Genomic DNA, 18,346 nt, shown 5'->3' on the forward strand with positions numbered 1-18,346 from the left:
ACCTTACACCAAAGGGCCTTCTCTCCTCTCCAGACTTATCAGGACTTTGCCTACAGGAGCTCAGATACCAGTGATTTCTTGCCCAGCTTGACTTCCTCCACTGCCCCTGCTTTCTCCTGCACTTCTGAAAAGACATTGCATAAGCAGCTCAGAAGTCCCTGGGAGTGAGCAATGTGCTACCTTGACATTAAGTTCAGTTTAAAAATCCTTCCTCCCTTGCAGCCTCAAACTGAAAGGTTTGGCACTTTTAATAATCTTTACATCTTAAGACTGAGCTGGTTGCAAAATTCCTTTTTATCGGGCTTTTCAATGTGAAAACTGTAGATTAAATCTGAAAATGTCCCTGTAAAACCAAAGATTAAACAATAAAGCTATCCTTAGAGGAACAGAGAACACTGAAACAAGTACTTGGAAAAAAATGATCCTTACTCGCTTTTTTTTAGAAGAGCATGTGAAATTACAACTAGTACATGGCTTTTGTCAGCTAGAGATTTGGTAAGTAAGATGATTAAATGACACCACCCGAAAATCTTATACAAGAAAAATCTGTTCCTAAGAAATCTCACAGAACATTTCATTTCTGTGAGAGCTTTGGAAAATAAAGTAGTATTCACACTGTATTTACCTTTATATAAATTTTAATTGGAATTAAGATTAGAGGTCAAATGTATTCATGTTATGTATTAGATAATCTGAGTATGTTATGTCTGTTAGGAATCTTTACACCTTCTGCTTAGGGGCTTTGAATATCGAATGTGGCACTCTGTTTAAGTAGAAACCATGCGTTTTATTTGTAGTTCCTGCTATTGCTGAATATATTTGCGTGGCAAATCCAAATGCTCTTCCAGCTGCCCCCAAATTTCAAAGGGGTTTCCTATTTAATATATATATTTTATGTAAGTATTATTTATATAAATATTATTATATGTTATTTTATATAAATATTTTGTAATTAATAGAATAAAAGGGGATTCTTTTTTAAATACTGGTTTAGGTGACTAAGAATCTCCTTAGTATCAGAATGGAAGTATGACAATAGATATCATTTTTTCTGTGGTTAACTTCTGAAGACCCTGAAGCTGAAATCCCAATGCCACTGTCTGTGATTTTTGAGAAATTTGATCCTTAGAGAATTTGAGGGGAGGTACTAGAACCCTGGAAACAACAGAATGCTTCATGTTTTTTTTTAAATGGAGAACATAGCCTGAGATCTAGTAACTTAGCTTATTAGAATAACTGAGTAACTCCAGAAAAATTGCCAAATAAGCTCTTTGTGAGAACTTGGAAGCAAATGTAGTCATTGCTGACTTGACATAGGATTATGAGGACATGTTATTGCAGACCGGTTGCAGAGAATTTTTTAAATGTTTGTAGAAAATACATGTTTATTATGTGCTCTGAGTATGCTGAGATTTATTTTCCATATCGAGGAAAGCCTAGATGTTTGGTCTATATAACAATACTTGTGGCATCATTATTTATGTGGAGGCCATTCCTGGCATTTCCTTATAGAGTCCATAAGGAAATAGTCACAGCCTACCTGATTTGTTACCCAAATTCAAACCTCAAAGTGACAAGAGCATAGGAATGTTCAGTTTCCTATTTTAATTTGGTGAAGTTTAAGGTTATAGTATTCTTACAAGCTGAGAAACTCTGCATTAGGAAAATTAGAAAAAAATATTTCATTTAGTGGCTTTGTTTGGGTGGCTGTGATATTCTGGTTAGAAGACATTTCTCTGTAGCCTTAATACTTGAGTTCTAGTCTCAGATCCTTTATCACTAGGTGTGAATTTTCCCACTAGGTGGGAAAATCAGATAACCATTCTGTGCCTTAGTTTCTTAATCTATAACATGGGAATGACAGTATTACCAATCTCACTGAGTTATTGTGAAGCACATAAACTGTGTAAGAGATATTATAATACTATTATTATTATTAGTTATTCACTTGCATACTTATTGATGGATTTCTGAAAAAAAATTCAAGTATAATGTCAGACTATAGCATAAGACTAGATTTAAAGGAATATGTAGGTTATTTTTCTTGTTCAAAGTGGAATCTGATTACAGAGGTGGTTGCAATAAAGTTTTATAGAGCTTTGTTTGTTGTAGGGTGGGGTAAGATTTGCGTACCAAAAGAATTAATTAATTAGTTAATGTCAGAAATACACTAAAGAAAAAGTGTTATTAGAAGCCTCTAGATAAAGACTAATTGTGAGTGGTGAAAACGTCGATTATAAATCATCCAGAGAAAAGAAAAGAACAGCAACAAACTCATTTTCTTTTCTTGATGTCTCAACATCTAGATATCAAGTCAAATGCCCTTTCTCCAGGAAGGCCTTCCCTGAATATCTTTCCTTAGTCTCTCTCCATCACATTGCCCATTCAGAGTTCTCATCAGTGCATGATATTATCTTACAGGTTTGATTATATGTTTATTTATTTTTATCTGCCTTCCCTATGGATTATAAGCTGCTTGTAGCGTATTGTTCATTGTTGTACTCTCAGCACCTTGAAGATATTTTAGCCCATAATAGACAGTAAATATTTGTTAACATGTACATAGTCCTTTACGCACTGTTTTCTTGTTTGTTAAGCCATACCTATGGGCAGTTTCATCTATGCTTATCATGCATGGGGGTAGGATTCTGATTCAGTAAGATATTTGCATTTTATTTAAATATTATAAAAATTTTTAAAAATTTATTTATGATAGTCATACAGAGAGAGAGAGAGAGAGGCAGAGACATAGGCAGAGGGAGAAGCAGGCTCCATGCACTGGGAGCCTGACATGGGATTTGACCCCGGGTCTCCAGGATCACGCCCTGGGCCAAAGGCAGGTGCCAAACCGCTGCTGCGCCACCCAGGGATCCCTTATTTAAATATTATAAAGGACACTTTGTGGGGAAAGGTTTCTGACTGAGTCATGAAATAAGTATTTAGGTTCCAATATTATGACAGTGAGCATAAACTCTCTAAAGGCAATTTGAAATTCACAATATCCACTGTGTGGATCACTGGTTAAGTCAATCTTCAAGCACTCCATTGACTAAACTTCCTTGCAGTAGATAATTACAGACTTACTGCACTAGCAGATACCATGATAACTAAATTTAGGGTAAGAATATATGCAGGGGAATCCCTAAAAGGTCTGAGAAAAAGCTAGTTTTATTTTATAATGTTTGTTAAGTTTAACGGTTGCTTCTTAAACAAAATGATTTTAGTATATTGTAAATTATTTTTTCAGGCAAACAAAACACAACATTCCTGATTTTAAACAAGTCCATTTTCCTAAGGGATAAGTTAGATTACAAAGTCCAAGGAAACACATCCTGAATATTCTGAGGAATAAAGCTTGATTCCTAGAAAGCCTTCCATGACCATTGTTGAAGGCTGAAACAATGGATGCATGCATGGATGGGATATATTCTAAGGGCCAAGTTTTAGCACACTGACTACTGTATCAATGGCTTTCCTTCTGACCAAGTGATATTAGGCTTCACATACCATATGGTGCTCCATTTCATTGATAATTTTGGCAAAAATTCTCAAAGAGAATATAGCTCAGATTGCTTTTCTAAAAACTTCCCATTAAACAACTATTTAAAATTTGATCTCTACCAAGGAAAATATACTGCTTTAAGATGCACTCTTCTTTTAGAGATAATTTATGGCATAAATTTTATCACTTTATGGAACAAATCTCATTACTTTCAAACTGTATGAGAAATTTGGAAGACTATTTCAAAGTTGCTGATGCCTGTCAGGAATCTCACTGTTCACTTCATTAAAATATACATTAAATTACAGAGTACAAGAGTATTTAGCATCCACTGCCACTCCTGTAGCCAGTAATTTGCATGCGGCAGATGTCACCTAATAATCAATAGAGCCAATGGATTTTAAACAAAATTCACAGTTCTCTGAAAGAAAACCCATTGTATCACTGATTAAAATGCTTCTCAGTGTCCTGCATCAAATGGGACTGTAGTGATCTCTTCAGTGATCTGCCCTATTGATTAGAGCACATTTGAAACACTGAGGTTGTAAGTCTTATCAAATTATGAACAGAGCTAGAATCTCTTTAAGAATTTTAATACTACTGAAGCAAACAGAAAACCAGATGCAATAGATTTTTTTTTTATAATCTGTCAGCAAATGTGTATGATGTTCTCATTTGAGTAACAAGTTAAATAATAGGTGTTCTGGCTTTGTCTGAGAGTTGGCATTTTGATAATACATTCTGCAATATTATTTCTCAGATGTCTGTCAAATACCACTTTATGTTTCTTGAAAACAAACATTTTTAGCCAGGTGATTGTAAAGAGTACATGTACCCTTGCCCATGTAGGTATAATAAGCTCAAATTCAGAAAAAAGATATATGAATTTAAAAGTTATTTATTAAGTCTATTTATTAAATGTGTATTATATATCAGATAAAGTATATAAAGTATACCAAGATAAACTACATATTTAGCCTGCCCTTAATAAATGCCAATCTAGAAGACGAGCTAAGATATCCGTAGAAAAAATTTTGACTTTGTAAAACAAATGATTTTTTACAAAAATAACTATTTATTTTATTTATTCATGAGAGACATAGAGAGAGGCAGAGACAGGGAGAGGGAGAAACAGGCTCCCTCCCTGTGGGGAGCCTGATGTGGGACTCGATCTCAGGACACCGGGATTACAACCTGAGCCAAACACAGATGCTCAACCACTGAGTCACCCAGGTGCTCCAGTCTTTCTATTTTAATTTACCTTTAATCTGACCCTAATGTAAAACACAAGGATATTGCAAAGCAGTTGAAATACCCAGTCTAAAATTATTATTAAGTTCAAAAATTTCACTCAGTCTTGAAATTTACCATTATAGTTTCAACACAACAGTGACATCATATTAATTATTTTTTCTTTAAAAATATATTTTCCTAGGGGCATATGAATGGTGATCAGTTACGTATCCGACTCTTAAATATGGCTCAGATCATGATCTCAGGGTTGTGAGATTGAGCCCTGCTTCAGGCTCCACGCTCAGCACAGGGTCTGCTTAAGTTTCTTTCTCCTTCTGCCCCCCCCCCAAGTAAATATATCTTTAAAAAATATTTTTTCCTCAACTATTTAAACATATTTTGGCTTATTTTTAAATAGCAGGCAACTTTACAATTATATACTGCCTATTTTAATAAACCGATGTTATGGAGAACCATTTTTTTCTGAATATTTTCAAAGAATTTCATGACAATAAAATACAGCTTCTGAAATAAGAATAGCATACAGAAAAATAAACTATAGATAAGGAGAATGTAAGCAAAAATATGTTTCTTTAGTTGCAGTCACAAATGTATTTCTTTTAAATAAACATAATATACTTATTAAGGAAATATCAGTATGTATTTAAGAAAAAAAAGAAAGGATGTTTTAGCATTCTCTACAATCTTCAAAGGAGAACCCAAAGGTATAGACGAAGGCTAGAGCATTCACAATGAAGTAAAGATTTTGATAAAGTGTCACACCTATCCTTGTGTGAATAGCCTAGGAAAGCAGAAGCCTTTAATCCTTCACTGATAAGCTGGAGTGACTTTTGGCTTTGGTACAAAAAAAGCCCTTGACAATGAACAGAATATTTTGACTGGAGCCTGTATATCTCCATGCTAAGGATGCTCTACTTATCACCTATTTATGCAATAGGAAAAAAAATGAGCAACTGTATAGCTCCAAAACTTTCCTGTCGACACTGAAAAGAACAGATTGTTGATAGCAGTTAAAAGCCAGTCATCTACAGTAGCATTAAAACAGGGCCATGTGTGCGTGGGGGAGAATTCATCACCGTTAGAATTCTACAGCCTGAGAGAATCATGTTAAGAGGCAAATAGGACCAGTCCTATTCTATGAGAAACATTGAAAGCAAGTGCCTTGCATGGATGTCACCAAACTCAGGGCTTTTCAGAGTGTAGGAGGTGAAAGTCTTAGGCCTGGCATAACCAAATCCATTTGTATTAGGAGTACCTATCAGATTATTAGTTCAGAATTATCACTTTGCCACTGTCTTGGAATTTCTCTGGGCAAAAATTTACTAAAGGTTGAAATCTTTTCTTCCTTTTCCACTTGCTGGCAACATCGTACTTTTACCTATTACGAAGAGGCAGTAATTAAAAATACAGTGAAGTGCTTTATAACTGCTAATATTAAAATATATTAATTTCCAATTTAAAATCCAAACAGCAATTTCCTTCTGAATTTTGCATTTCATTATTTGATGACAATAAGTCATAGCTTACCTCATTCCAAAAGATATGTTGAAATGGCTTATGGGCAATAATATGAAAGTATATTTTAATTAAAAAAAAATCTTGACCAAGTAATGTCTTGATAAGTCCTTTGACTTTGGTTTGCATTTCTTTTGTGCAAGACACAGCAGAAGCAGTCACAACTTTGAAACCGTGTATAAGAATGACTAGTGCTGGGGCACCTGAATGACTTAGCTGGTTGAGTGTCTGACTCTTGATTTTGACTCAGGTCATAGTCTCAGGGTGGTGGGATTGTGCCCTACATCAGGCTCCACACCCTGATTCTCTCTCTTCCTTTCCCACTGCCCTTCCTCTGCTCACTTTCTTGCTCTCTTTTTTCCCCTCTCTCTCTCTCTCTAGATAGATAGATAGATAGATAGATAGAAAGAAAGGAAGGAAGGAAGAAAGAAAGAAAGAAAGAAAGGCAGGCTAGTGCTATCTCCAATGCAATCTGGCCGTATGACAAGGTGGAATGAACACCTTTGGAGCTCAGATCCTGCCATAAAGACTATTGTTTTATCTTAGACCACTTGAACCTGAGTTTTCCCATTTTTAAGATGTAGATAATAACAACATAGTAATAGGGCTCTAATTTTGCCACTGGATTCTTAGCAGAATGAAAGGAAATTATGTAATAACTATGCAGCATTCATTAAAAGGCCCTCATTGTTGTTCTAGCTTTGAATTTGACCAGTGTTATTTATTTATTTATTTTTATTTCTCCATTTCCAACGGCCATGTATTTCTCAAGGGAATGTATTGGTTATCAATTATTTTTATTAAGTTACAGCATGATCTCCAGTATTAGTTATTTGAAATATTTAATTTGTAAAGAATATACCTTTTAGAGTATTAAAAGCAATTTGGATTGCATCTCTAAAATGTAGCAATGTATGCACTCATATTATGGTTAGATGAAGATGGCATTGGGCAACATTTTTAGATAATTAATTAGATTCTTATTTACAGGATGAAACTTCAATCTTTAATCAAATTCTTGGCTCAAACAGATTTTTAACATTTTTTTTTTTTTGGAATCTTGATTTAGGTATGTTCTAGCTTCAGTGTGGATGTCTTAGAGTCTCATTAACAAAAGGATAATTCTCTGTTACTGTCCTTTTTATCCCTAATGGAGCTTTCTAACTCTCAGCAGTCAAAGATTTGCTATTTTAGCAGGATTTTATTTTTAATGTTGGGGGAAATTAGTTAGGCTGAATACTTTTAATTTTTTCCCTGTCATATTTGAGAAGGGGAAATAAAACTAATATATAATGAAAATAAATGGTGTTCTAGAGAGCTGTGGCTATTCTCTCACTATAAAGAAAAACGACTTAATTTGGTAACTACTGGAAGTTGACTATGGTATTTCTAAGACTGCAAAAATCATTATCAAAATCCATGGTTTGTTGATGTTGTTGTTAAATCTGTTTTTCACTGATGAAAAAATTTAGAAAAACCCTCTAAATTTGCAAAAATATTCCTGGGCAATTCTCACTGCATTCTGAACACAGCTATTATTAATTTTTAATGGATCGGACTGTGGTTTAGATTCATACTTCTTCATGACAATGGGAGTTTTTAAAATGAAAGAAATGGAGCCCTGTAAAACGTGAAGCAGGGGAAGAATTTTCCTTATCTTAGCATGTATACATTTCCACCAGAAAGATACAGGACTTAATATGAAATATTTCAGAGTTATAATTGAACTGTTATAAAAGAATATGGGGCATGTAGACCCATGAAAATGAAGCCATCTCTACATGTCTTGTAAAACATCCTTAGTGAACTTGTGGAAGCTGGTCAGGTATAATGAGAAGAGCACTAGAGTTAATCAGAAGCCCTTCCTTTTCATTTATAAAATGAGAATAAAAATATCTTGGAACTAAATAATTCTTGAGGGAACACCGGTGCAAAATATTTTATAAAATTGTCAGCTATTATTTCGTGTTTGCCTCAGGCATAGATCTGGTTGTGTCACTTTCTGATCTGAGCCCCTCGGTGGCTCCCTGCTCAGCCCAGGCTTTGGCCCAAACTCCTTGGCCTGACATTCACATTGTGAGCTGGACCCGTGTCTCCTGCTCTCTCTGGTGTCTCTTGTTTTGTTTCCTCTATATCTTATGCTCTGGCCACTTGGGTTAACTCATTTTTCTCTTTATATGCTTTGCACTTACTTTTGCCAATGTTCCAATTTTTGTCTGGAATATTTTCTGTGTGCTGAAATCCCCACTCTTAAGATATCTTAAGTCCTCCAGACTGAATTCCCCCCTTTCTTCATATGAGTTCCTAGTACAGTCATCACAGGCCACTTGCTATCTATTAGTGTGGTACCTGTATTCTTTCCTTTGATAGACTAGGAGCATTTTGAGGGTTAGATTTATGTCTGACATATTTTGGTACAACCCACGAAACCTACCACTTCTCCACATGTCAGTGATAATTAGAATATTTAATGAAATAAAACTATGGATTGTGTGAGTTGACCTGAAAAGATATAATAATGAACTGAATACCTAAGTAAGCAGACAGTATACATATTTTCATAATATATCAGGAAATATATTTATTATATTACATTACATTAAATTAAAAATACCTACTTGTCATGCTATTAAAGGAGAACACAAGGTAGATCAAAATAATGGAAATTTTTATCATCTTTGCTGATCTGTTTCATCTGAGAGTTCTCAGTAAGTGGAAAGGTATTAAATTATTATTCATCAGTACAAAGAACAATGCTGTACTGCTTGAAGGCAAGTGTGCAAAGAGATATATGGCTTAATATTATTGTTGTCAAGTATGTAACAACAATTAAAGTAGGCAAATCTAATGCTTTTTTAAAGTTTTGTATGTGAAAAGAGATACCCAAGGCCACCTTCAAGTGAAGTTGGACCTTTATGTGTATCCAAAGAATGTTTAACCTTCAAGAATGAAGATTGGAAAGATTTGATGACAGCACAGCTTAAAAGAAGTAATAGGGGAGGAATAATCTTATCATAGATCTGGGGTTGGCAAACTTTTTCTGTAGAAGACCAGATGGTAAATATTTTTGACCTGTGTGACTCCTATGGTCATTGGAACAACTACTCCATTCTTCAATGCAGCCTAAAAACCACCGTAGACAATACAGAGATGAATAAGCATAGCTGCCTTCCAATAAAACTCTATTTACAAAAGCAGGTAGTGAGCTAGATTTGGCTTATGGATGATGGTTTGTCAATCTCTTAGATTTTTTTTTTTTTGTTATATGTAACTGGCATGATGGTGATGAAGTAATTTTTCAGTTAAATTGTTTTATGCAACACATATTAATCACCGTAAACAATCACACTAATTTAAATGTTGGCACTTTAAAAAGAGCCAGAAAATAAAAGATAAGCTGAGACATATAGCTATGTGCCATTAACTGCCCGTAAGAGTCAAATAAAGAAATTAGGGTATCTTGAATCATTAGTAAAGTATTTCTTAAACTGTGTTTCATTGAACTCTTATGAACCTGAAGATGTTAATAGATGTTCTGAGAAAAAAAGTGTTATTCGGTCACATAAATTTGTGAAGTCCTGTATTAAAATACAGTTTAGTGGTAATAGTAGTAAAAGTGTCAGGTAGTTTTTTTATGAATTCCTTATTGTATGCCAAGTAGTTTCTACTATTGTCTCTCTTTTAGAGGTGTGTACACTAAAACCTACAGAGGTAAAGTAATGCATACCTAGGTCCCTTGGCTGGTAAGTGGTAGAGCTACTCTAAAATCCAGTTTTCACCTCCCTGTCAAGCTCATAGGTGTTGAATAATACATACTCTCAAACAAACCTTTTAAAAATGCTCAAGCAGTGTCAATATACTAATATGCACTTCACATTTCTAAGAACCATTGAAGGATACATCATTTCTTAGATTTACTTGACCATGAAAGAAAATCAGAAATCCTTACTAAGAATATAACAGAGTGCTGGTGTTCCCTAGAAAAGAGTCTGGAAGAGGCTACATTCATCATGACAGTGATTCCTAAATCTAGCTGATCATTAGAATAATCTGGGAAATTTTAGAAACACATAAATTTAAATAATTTCAATCAGAATTAGGGAGAGGTCAAGGAATCTGAATTTTTGAAACATTCCTTCCTGAGATGGTACTGTTCATATGCTAGTTAAGGGATATTCCGTTGTCCTAATGCCATGGAACTAGAGTTTTCTGCATTCCTCATCCATTTTTCACATTCCATTCTTGCCCTATCATGAGAATCAGGTGCTTGCAGAGTGACATCAAGAACATGAATCCTCAGGTCCTAAAATCACCAAACATATGGCAAAAACAACTAATTTAGTTTGTTATTTCCTAGTATAAAGTAGTATCCATGAAAATAAACAGGCATTGTTAATCTAATGGGATTTTATTTTATTTTGGCCTATATTACTTGGTTTAATTATAGAATTTTTCATTTTTAGACAAAGAATCCCTTTTTACCAGAGCCTTTGCAAACTTAGATTCTTTTTGCAAATTGTACTGTATCTATGTCAGGGACTGATTTTAGATATGCCAATATTTTATTGTTCTTGTCTACTTGTAACTCTGGGTTGTCATGGTGATAGGTCCTGATATCTCATTTCTATAGACAATTAGCTGAAATAAATCTTTGCATCCAACATATTTATTGGAAAGGAAGATGCAAATGAGTGACATTTTCTTGTTAAACCTGAAGATAGTAAAATGTAGAAAAAAAGATCACAGGAAAGCAATGGATTAATACTGCTTTTGCAAATAATGAGCTATGTCATTATAGTCTTTTCAGTAAGTTTCAGTTGGCCTTTGTTTTATCAACTGTTAAATAAGGACGGTAGACAAAATAATTTTTTTTTAGATCTAAAATTCTATGGTCAACTCTTTAAAGTAGGAAGGATCTGAACTGAAAAAAAAAAAAAAAGGAAAAGAAACCATAATGCTTGCCTTTATAAATAGAAGAATATGTGCAAAGTCATACTAGAAATCCAGCCTCATGCCAAGAAGCAAAAGTAGTAGTCAAAGATCAATATTAAAACAAAAGGATTGAAAAATCCTAAACAACTCATATTTAAAAAAACACACAGCAAAACCTTGAGCAGGTAAAATTGTTAAGCTGCAAATTGATATATGATCTTATAATTTTCAAGTTCTCAATGCTATTAATTTTTCATAAGACATATATGACATTATTGTGTCTATCCTATAGTTAGAACAATTAAAAGTATTTGAGTTTTGTTTACAGTCACATGACATAATGGGGGGAAAATTAAAAGTTGTGTTCAGTGGACTTTTTTCTACTTGAGGTAGCTTTCTACAGGTATAAAATAATATCATCTGAAAACTTTTTAAGGGGATGAATGACTTTTCTTGTTACTTTAGTACTTTATTCACTCTTTTCATGGTGTCATTAAATCCTTGCAAAGAAGGCTTTATTGTGGTATGCTATACAGCAGGCTGGAGGCATCCAGAAAGGATGGTGTGTTGGAGTGAAATTACTGATGCTAATCAGCAGTGATGATAAAAGTCCAAAGTACAGACTCTAAAATAAGCCAGCTTTTAATTAATAACAGCTATTTTTGAGAAAGATGCTCTGGATAAACCAACCTACTGATCACTTCAAACCGTCTCTTAGTTATTTGCTACAAGCTTTTCCCGGAAAGCTTGGCAAAGTACAACTAAAAAAATAAACCAGTAAGTTTTTCTTGTGCTGCCCCTCATAAAACACACTGCTTCATATATAAATCAAGTTGTAGAAAAACAAAACCAAGCAAAAATGTGGTCAGGGTGAATAAGGAGGAGTTAGAAACAAAGGATTTACCTAAAGTAAGATTTTCTTCAAGTAAGAACTTCCCTGGTCCCTTAAATTTCTTTCACAACGCACAGACGTAAACACGTATACACATTCGCAAATCACTGCACGCATGGAACAATGTCCACTGAGATGATGTATGTTAGAATAATCTAAGCAATTGGTATAGAAATATGTAGACCTTGGTTATGAAATGAGATGTGAAAAACAGAAAAAATTATGCTTGTTAATATCATACCACTGACTCACCATATGTTTTGGTGAGTAAAGCCACTGTTAAAAACAGGCTAATTTTGAAATTATCCATAGTCTTGTACAATTGGTTTGAAAGTTTGAAAGGGAGACTACCAGGTCTCTCTTTTCAGCTTCATTTTCTCATACTGTTGGAGCATAAGGAGTGGGCAGCAATGTCTGTAAACAGCTGATGGCTGACCTCAAGTCTGGGGTAATCACTAACAGTGACAAGCTCCGCAAATCTCAGATGTGGCTGCAAATCAAACACCGATCACCCCCTGTGCACGGGGCACAGAAGCCCAGTCACAAATCTCTGCAGTCATACTTATCACACAGTTATCACCATTAACAGCAGCATCTTGCAATATGAAGGACAGCAATAAATATCAGTGGGTTAGCATGAAAAACTATTCCAACATAGAGCTAGCTGACCATTAATTCTCTTAAAATTTAAACTGTAAGCAGACTATTTTACCCCATTCAGGGGTTAACTTGGAAGCCATTTATTCCTACAATTGTACTCCCTCATATTAAAAGTGTTCAAAGAAGAGGATCATTCCCAATTATCCAGAGCTTTTGAAAGACTAAATTATTTTAAAAAATCTGATCTCCCATTTAGTGCAGTTCTATAGAGTTAAAAAATGCTGAGTGAGCACCATTTAAAAATAATGAGAGGAGTGAGAGGAACTTAATAAATTTAAGTTTTAACAAAATTGATTTCTAATCTCTGAAATTGGCCAGAGATTATACAAATTAAGTAGAAATTCCACCGTTGTTTACAAATATGGGAATTCCCCATGGAGGATATCCACTTTGAGCCTGTTAGTTCTGCACGCTGGGGCTGACCCTCAAATAACCCTAACTGATTAGCATTGCTTAATTTTTGTTATTTTGTAGCAACTTGAAAGGAGAAGCCATTCCTGCGTTCACTCAAAGGCAATTTTAACGTTAAAAACCACTACATACTCTGCAAAACAGAAACTGTATTTTGCAAAGTCAGTGATTATGGAATTCTGAACCTCTCAACAAAGATCCTCAGTTATCTTTGTTGTATGAAATTTTGATGTTTTCTAGGACTTTCTTTGGATGGAATCCTACAAATTCCACTAGTGACTCCATTTAACCATTTGTAGAGAATTTGTAAACCCTCTCTTGGAAAAAATCTCACTTTAAACATCCCACTCATATTCTCAAAATCTACCTATTTCTCTGTTATTGCAATAAATAATACCTTCACACCTCTGGAAAGATGGATTCTGTATCCCTTCGCTTAGCACAGAAATCTTAGTTTCTGTGCATTTCACTGAAACTGATGCAATGGCAGAGGGTGTGGGATGCAGTGAATTGTGTTTCTGCAAAGTGTTAACTCTGTCCCTCAATTGAGATTTCTTCACAGCTCCCATTTTTTCCTGTTCTTTCATATATTTGATCATTAGCTCCTGGTACATGTTGCGTTTCATTCTTTCTCCATTTTAGAACAAACCAACATCAAACAAGTCACCCAGACCTAAATTCAATAATCCTTTCTACCCAAACACTTCCACAGATATAATATTGCCATATTGGACATTCATGATGGGGTCACGGATTGATGAAAAAGCTGGAAAGACTGTATTCCTGTGAATATACCCAATGAAGGCAAGTTGATTCTAAACCTTAACTGGCACTGACATTTGTTATGTGTGTGATGATTTGGCAAAATACTCCAAGTGATTACTTTTCTGTCCACTTTGCTGCTTTCTTCAAGATCTAAATATGAAATATAAATTCTAGGGCAAAAACTAGGCAACATGTTTGCTTTGCTTAAAGCGACCACATACGTAGAATATATGCAGCATGAGAACATGATTCAGAAAACTGAATCTTTTAAAAATAAAAATCAGCCACCTGATCAACTGTCTTTGGTTTATAGTGAGAAAAGCCACAAAGGCCAGTGCCTACAGAGAAAGGCAGGTCGTGGGCAAATCCAAATCCTGAATTAGGGACACTTGGTGTTGCCCATATAAAATCTCTTTAAAATGAGACAGGCTATGCAAAGGCTCTTTCAGCTGCATATAGTATAACTTTCAGTGTCTGACCTAAACTACATCAGTGTAAGTTTCAAGGTATTAAAGAAATCCAAAAAGGCTAATTCTGAGTGAGAGTTATAAAGATACTGAGCAAAAGAAATTATTTCTCCCTTTGGGAAACTCAGCATGAGATAGATAGTTAAATACCAAACCAAAGCTGATAGAGTCTATGTTTCCAATCAACTTTTTTTTTGTAGGAAATCCTATTGTAATTTATTACTTATGCTTCTTATGTCTTAAAAAGTAGGTTCCAGTGTCATGCCTGGGTATACATAAAAGAAAGATGAGAACCTACTATACAGTGACCTTTGTCTTAATACAATATTACCAGAACACTGAAAAATTTAGAGTTTTCAAAAAGAGTACAGAGAAACACATTTTCAAAGCTTGAATCAGTAAATGATGAAAAAAAATCTTACAAAATAACATCACTTTCTCATCAGATAACACATGTAGATCAATTTACATTTGAATATTGTGATCTGAAAAGATTAAGTAGGGACGTATGTTTTGCAACTGTATAGAGTGAGACAGAGCTACTAAAACACCCACTAGGTGGTCACTGTAACAGGCATGGAGATGGAATCCAAGATGAGACCGGTTAGGAAGGAGTAGTAAGGAGGAGAAAGCAAGATGGAAATGAGCAATGTGTGTCACCTTTAGTTACCCAAATAGTACTCTTTATCTGAAATTTGAGTGCTTCTTTAATTAAAAGGAAGAGATCAACACATAAGCAAAAAGAAACTAAGGCATTTTAAAGGAACTCATAATTTTTTTTTATTCTGTGGATTTAATTAAGATCTGACCTATTACATCATTCATCAACAGTGTATTGAATGCCTGTTATGTGATTCACATGATGCTGGGGCTGGGAACAGGAGAAAACACTGTCCCTAGCCTCAAAGAGTTCACTTTTAGAGGGAGAGACAGGTGGTTTAACATTCTGTTATTGCAGTGTGGTCAAGGCAGTAGAGGTGATAGAGAGCTTAGATTCTGCAGGCAAGCTACGTAGGTGTGAATCCTAGTTCTAGTTGTTCTAGTTTAGAGCTGTGTGATGTTGGACAAACTACCTTATACTTTGGTGTTTCAATTTTCCTATCCGTAAAAAAGGTGCTAATTAAGGTATCATCATCATAGTATTGTTATGAAATAAAATAAGTTGTGATACACAGGTCTTGATAGTATCTGGATATGATTTCTGTTCCTGTTTATAACGGTGTGAGTAGCATGCTGTGGAAACATAGAGGAAGGTTGTGAGACCCAGCCCAGGATGCTGCATAGTACAGGGCTTTCCAGGTGAGAAAAGATTTAAATGGAGTTTTGAAATAGTCTAGTAGGATTAACACAGGTGCACAGTGGTGAAAAAAGAGGCAGGGAAGAGAAATCACTGAGAGTTTGGGATACTTGGAGAAATTGACGAGTAGAATTGAGTCTCTAGTAGGGAATTTAGGTTTTTATCTTGAAGACACTCCTGTTTTATCCTCATGCATGCTGGTCATCTCATTCTATGTTTTCTGCAACAGCCCTACTTCCCTAGCTATTAATTTCTCTTTACCTCTATTCAGTTCTACACTTGGCTAAAAGGTAATCTTGTTCTAAAGACACATTTAAGTAGGTCATCTCTGTGTACAAACTGCATTTTATCCCTTGTTATTCTTTGGACTGAATTTAAATATTTTGGCCTGATATTCAAGTTCTCCTCTTTACTGTCCAAAACATATGTACAAATTTACCTCTCTTATTATAATAGCGTAATAGTAACACCCAGCTTTCTGTTATTTCCATCTCCCTCCTCTCTACAGATTTCATAGTAATCTCTGATCCTGCTCAAGAAGTTTCCTCTTTGGAATTTTAATCTATCCAGATCAATTTGAATTACTTCCTTAAGAACAGGCTCAACTTTGACCATGCTGAAGAACAAGAAAGTTTGTCCAACCAAGCCTCACACCATGTTGATGGGCTTCTGACACCACAGTTCCTTTGTGCTGAGCTTCACAATCACATACTTGAAATTGTTTTTTCTCTCCATTCCCTTTCCATATTCTTCATGCCTTCCTTATGAGTGGAGATTTTGCCTTCCAGGTATCTTACTTTCCAGGGTACATGCATCTATAGTCTTGTACACCAAATAGCCCCAAAATGTTTGTTGGACCAACATATGTAAAAATATATAAAACCTTCTTAATAACATGCCAAGATAATTATGTGAAAGTTCCATTTATCTTTTGAAATTAGTTGTCTCTTATAAGCTAAATTGGAAGAGAATCAAATAATATTATGGCTGATATTTACTTAGGTATATATAGTTCACATAGATAAATAGAGCCTTTAAAAAAGTTTTGGAATCCTTTCAACTGAGTGACTTTTAAAGATGAGCTTCCATAATAAAATGTAGGCAAAGACATAGAGGAACTGTAACCTTAGAGGAAGTCCATGGACATTAGAGTTAAGGAGAAAGGGAACAAGCATTTAGTCAATATCTGTTGTGTACCAGTCATCACAAGGTTGCTATTTTTTCATAAATTATCTCATTAACTCTAATATCTCCTCCCAAGAAAAGTAACTATAATTATGGCCATTTTACGGCTAATGCCACTGTGACTCATAAACTTAAGGAGTCTTTTCAAAGTCTTACATCTATATGATAAATTTGGGATTTGAATCCAGATCTATCTGACTGAGTGAGTCCAAGTTCTCTGAGAGGTTGTTAGAACAGCAGTATTTATAAGCGGGTTAAATAACAAGATGATTTTGGACAAGTAACAAACTTTCTTGGACTTGGCATTCTTATGAGCTAACCCTAGATAATCACTATAGCTCTTATAATTCTAAATCCTTGCAAAAGAGTGGCACCTTTTTTCTTTCATTCATTTTTTCTTTTCTTTCTTTTCTTTTTTTTTGAAAATCACATTTAACAATCTCATGGCATAGAGAGTCAGGTGGAAAGTTGTACACATCATTTGGTGATTGACTATAGCAGGGACATATAATTAGAGTGAAGTATTTATTAACTTTTTCTTTATATCTTATTGTTTGAGATGGTAAGATAGGTATTACCTCTGTAATAAAATAAAAATGTAATAAATAGAGGAAAAACTGTAGCGTTTTTAGTAGTGAGTTGACTAAATTCAGATAGTTTCTTATTTATTAAATATTGATGACCAAATTACATAAATCTCAGAAATTTTATTCAATGCACTCTTTTGCTTGGGTTAGGCTATTCTATAATGTCTCTTTGCACTCTAATCTCAGCAAGTATGCATGTTAGAGAAGAGTGACATGATTCTAGAGTCATGTCTAGAATCAACTTGTATTGAGTACCTGCATTTACTTTCATTACTCTAAAAGTAAAAATAGCTATGTCAAGATGTATCCAATATTTTATAGATCATAAAGCTGTTAATAAAAAAAAAGCTGTTAATAAATGTACTATACTGTTAAACTATTACTTGTTGTAAATAATGGTAATTTTGCTAGACTTTCAAGCTTTTTACTTCTCAGTATTGTACAACAAAATATGGTAAGCAGATGAAAGAGAAGAGCCTAGAATAACATTTATATATAAGAAAGTTGAATGTGATAACTGTTAAAATTCCCTTCATGTCCTAAGATTATCTAGTTAAAGTGATTGGGTTTTCTTGGGTAAATTACAACTGGTTTGAACCCATAACCTGGAATGGACTGAATGCAATGAAATGTCAATACATAGAATACTCTGATCATGATCAGTTTAAACCTTTTTTTCCCCCACATATTGATTTCTTCCAGCATTTGACTTTTGTAAAGAAGGGAGTTGGGTTAGTGCTAACAACTGAACATTCTTCTGAACAGTGACACTGAAAACTAGCTATATCTTCTTTTGCTTATAAGATTCTGAACACCTTTCACAGAACTTGGTTAGATGAAATGAAAACTTTTTGTATCAAGCCATCAGTATGACAGCCA

At 34.5% G+C, this 18,346-nt stretch overlaps 1 protein-coding gene across 1 annotated transcript in view; it reads right to left on the minus strand.

The window, feature by feature from the left end:
• Positions 1-18,346, minus strand: part of VWC2L (von Willebrand factor C domain containing 2 like) — a 155,054-nt gene that overhangs the window by 131,869 nt on the left and 4,839 nt on the right. The window lies entirely within an intron of this gene.

Source organism: Vulpes vulpes, chromosome 16 (assembly GCF_048418805.1).
Source record: "Vulpes vulpes isolate BD-2025 chromosome 16, VulVul3, whole genome shotgun sequence".
Classification (NCBI taxonomy): domain Eukaryota; kingdom Metazoa; phylum Chordata; class Mammalia; order Carnivora; family Canidae; genus Vulpes; species Vulpes vulpes.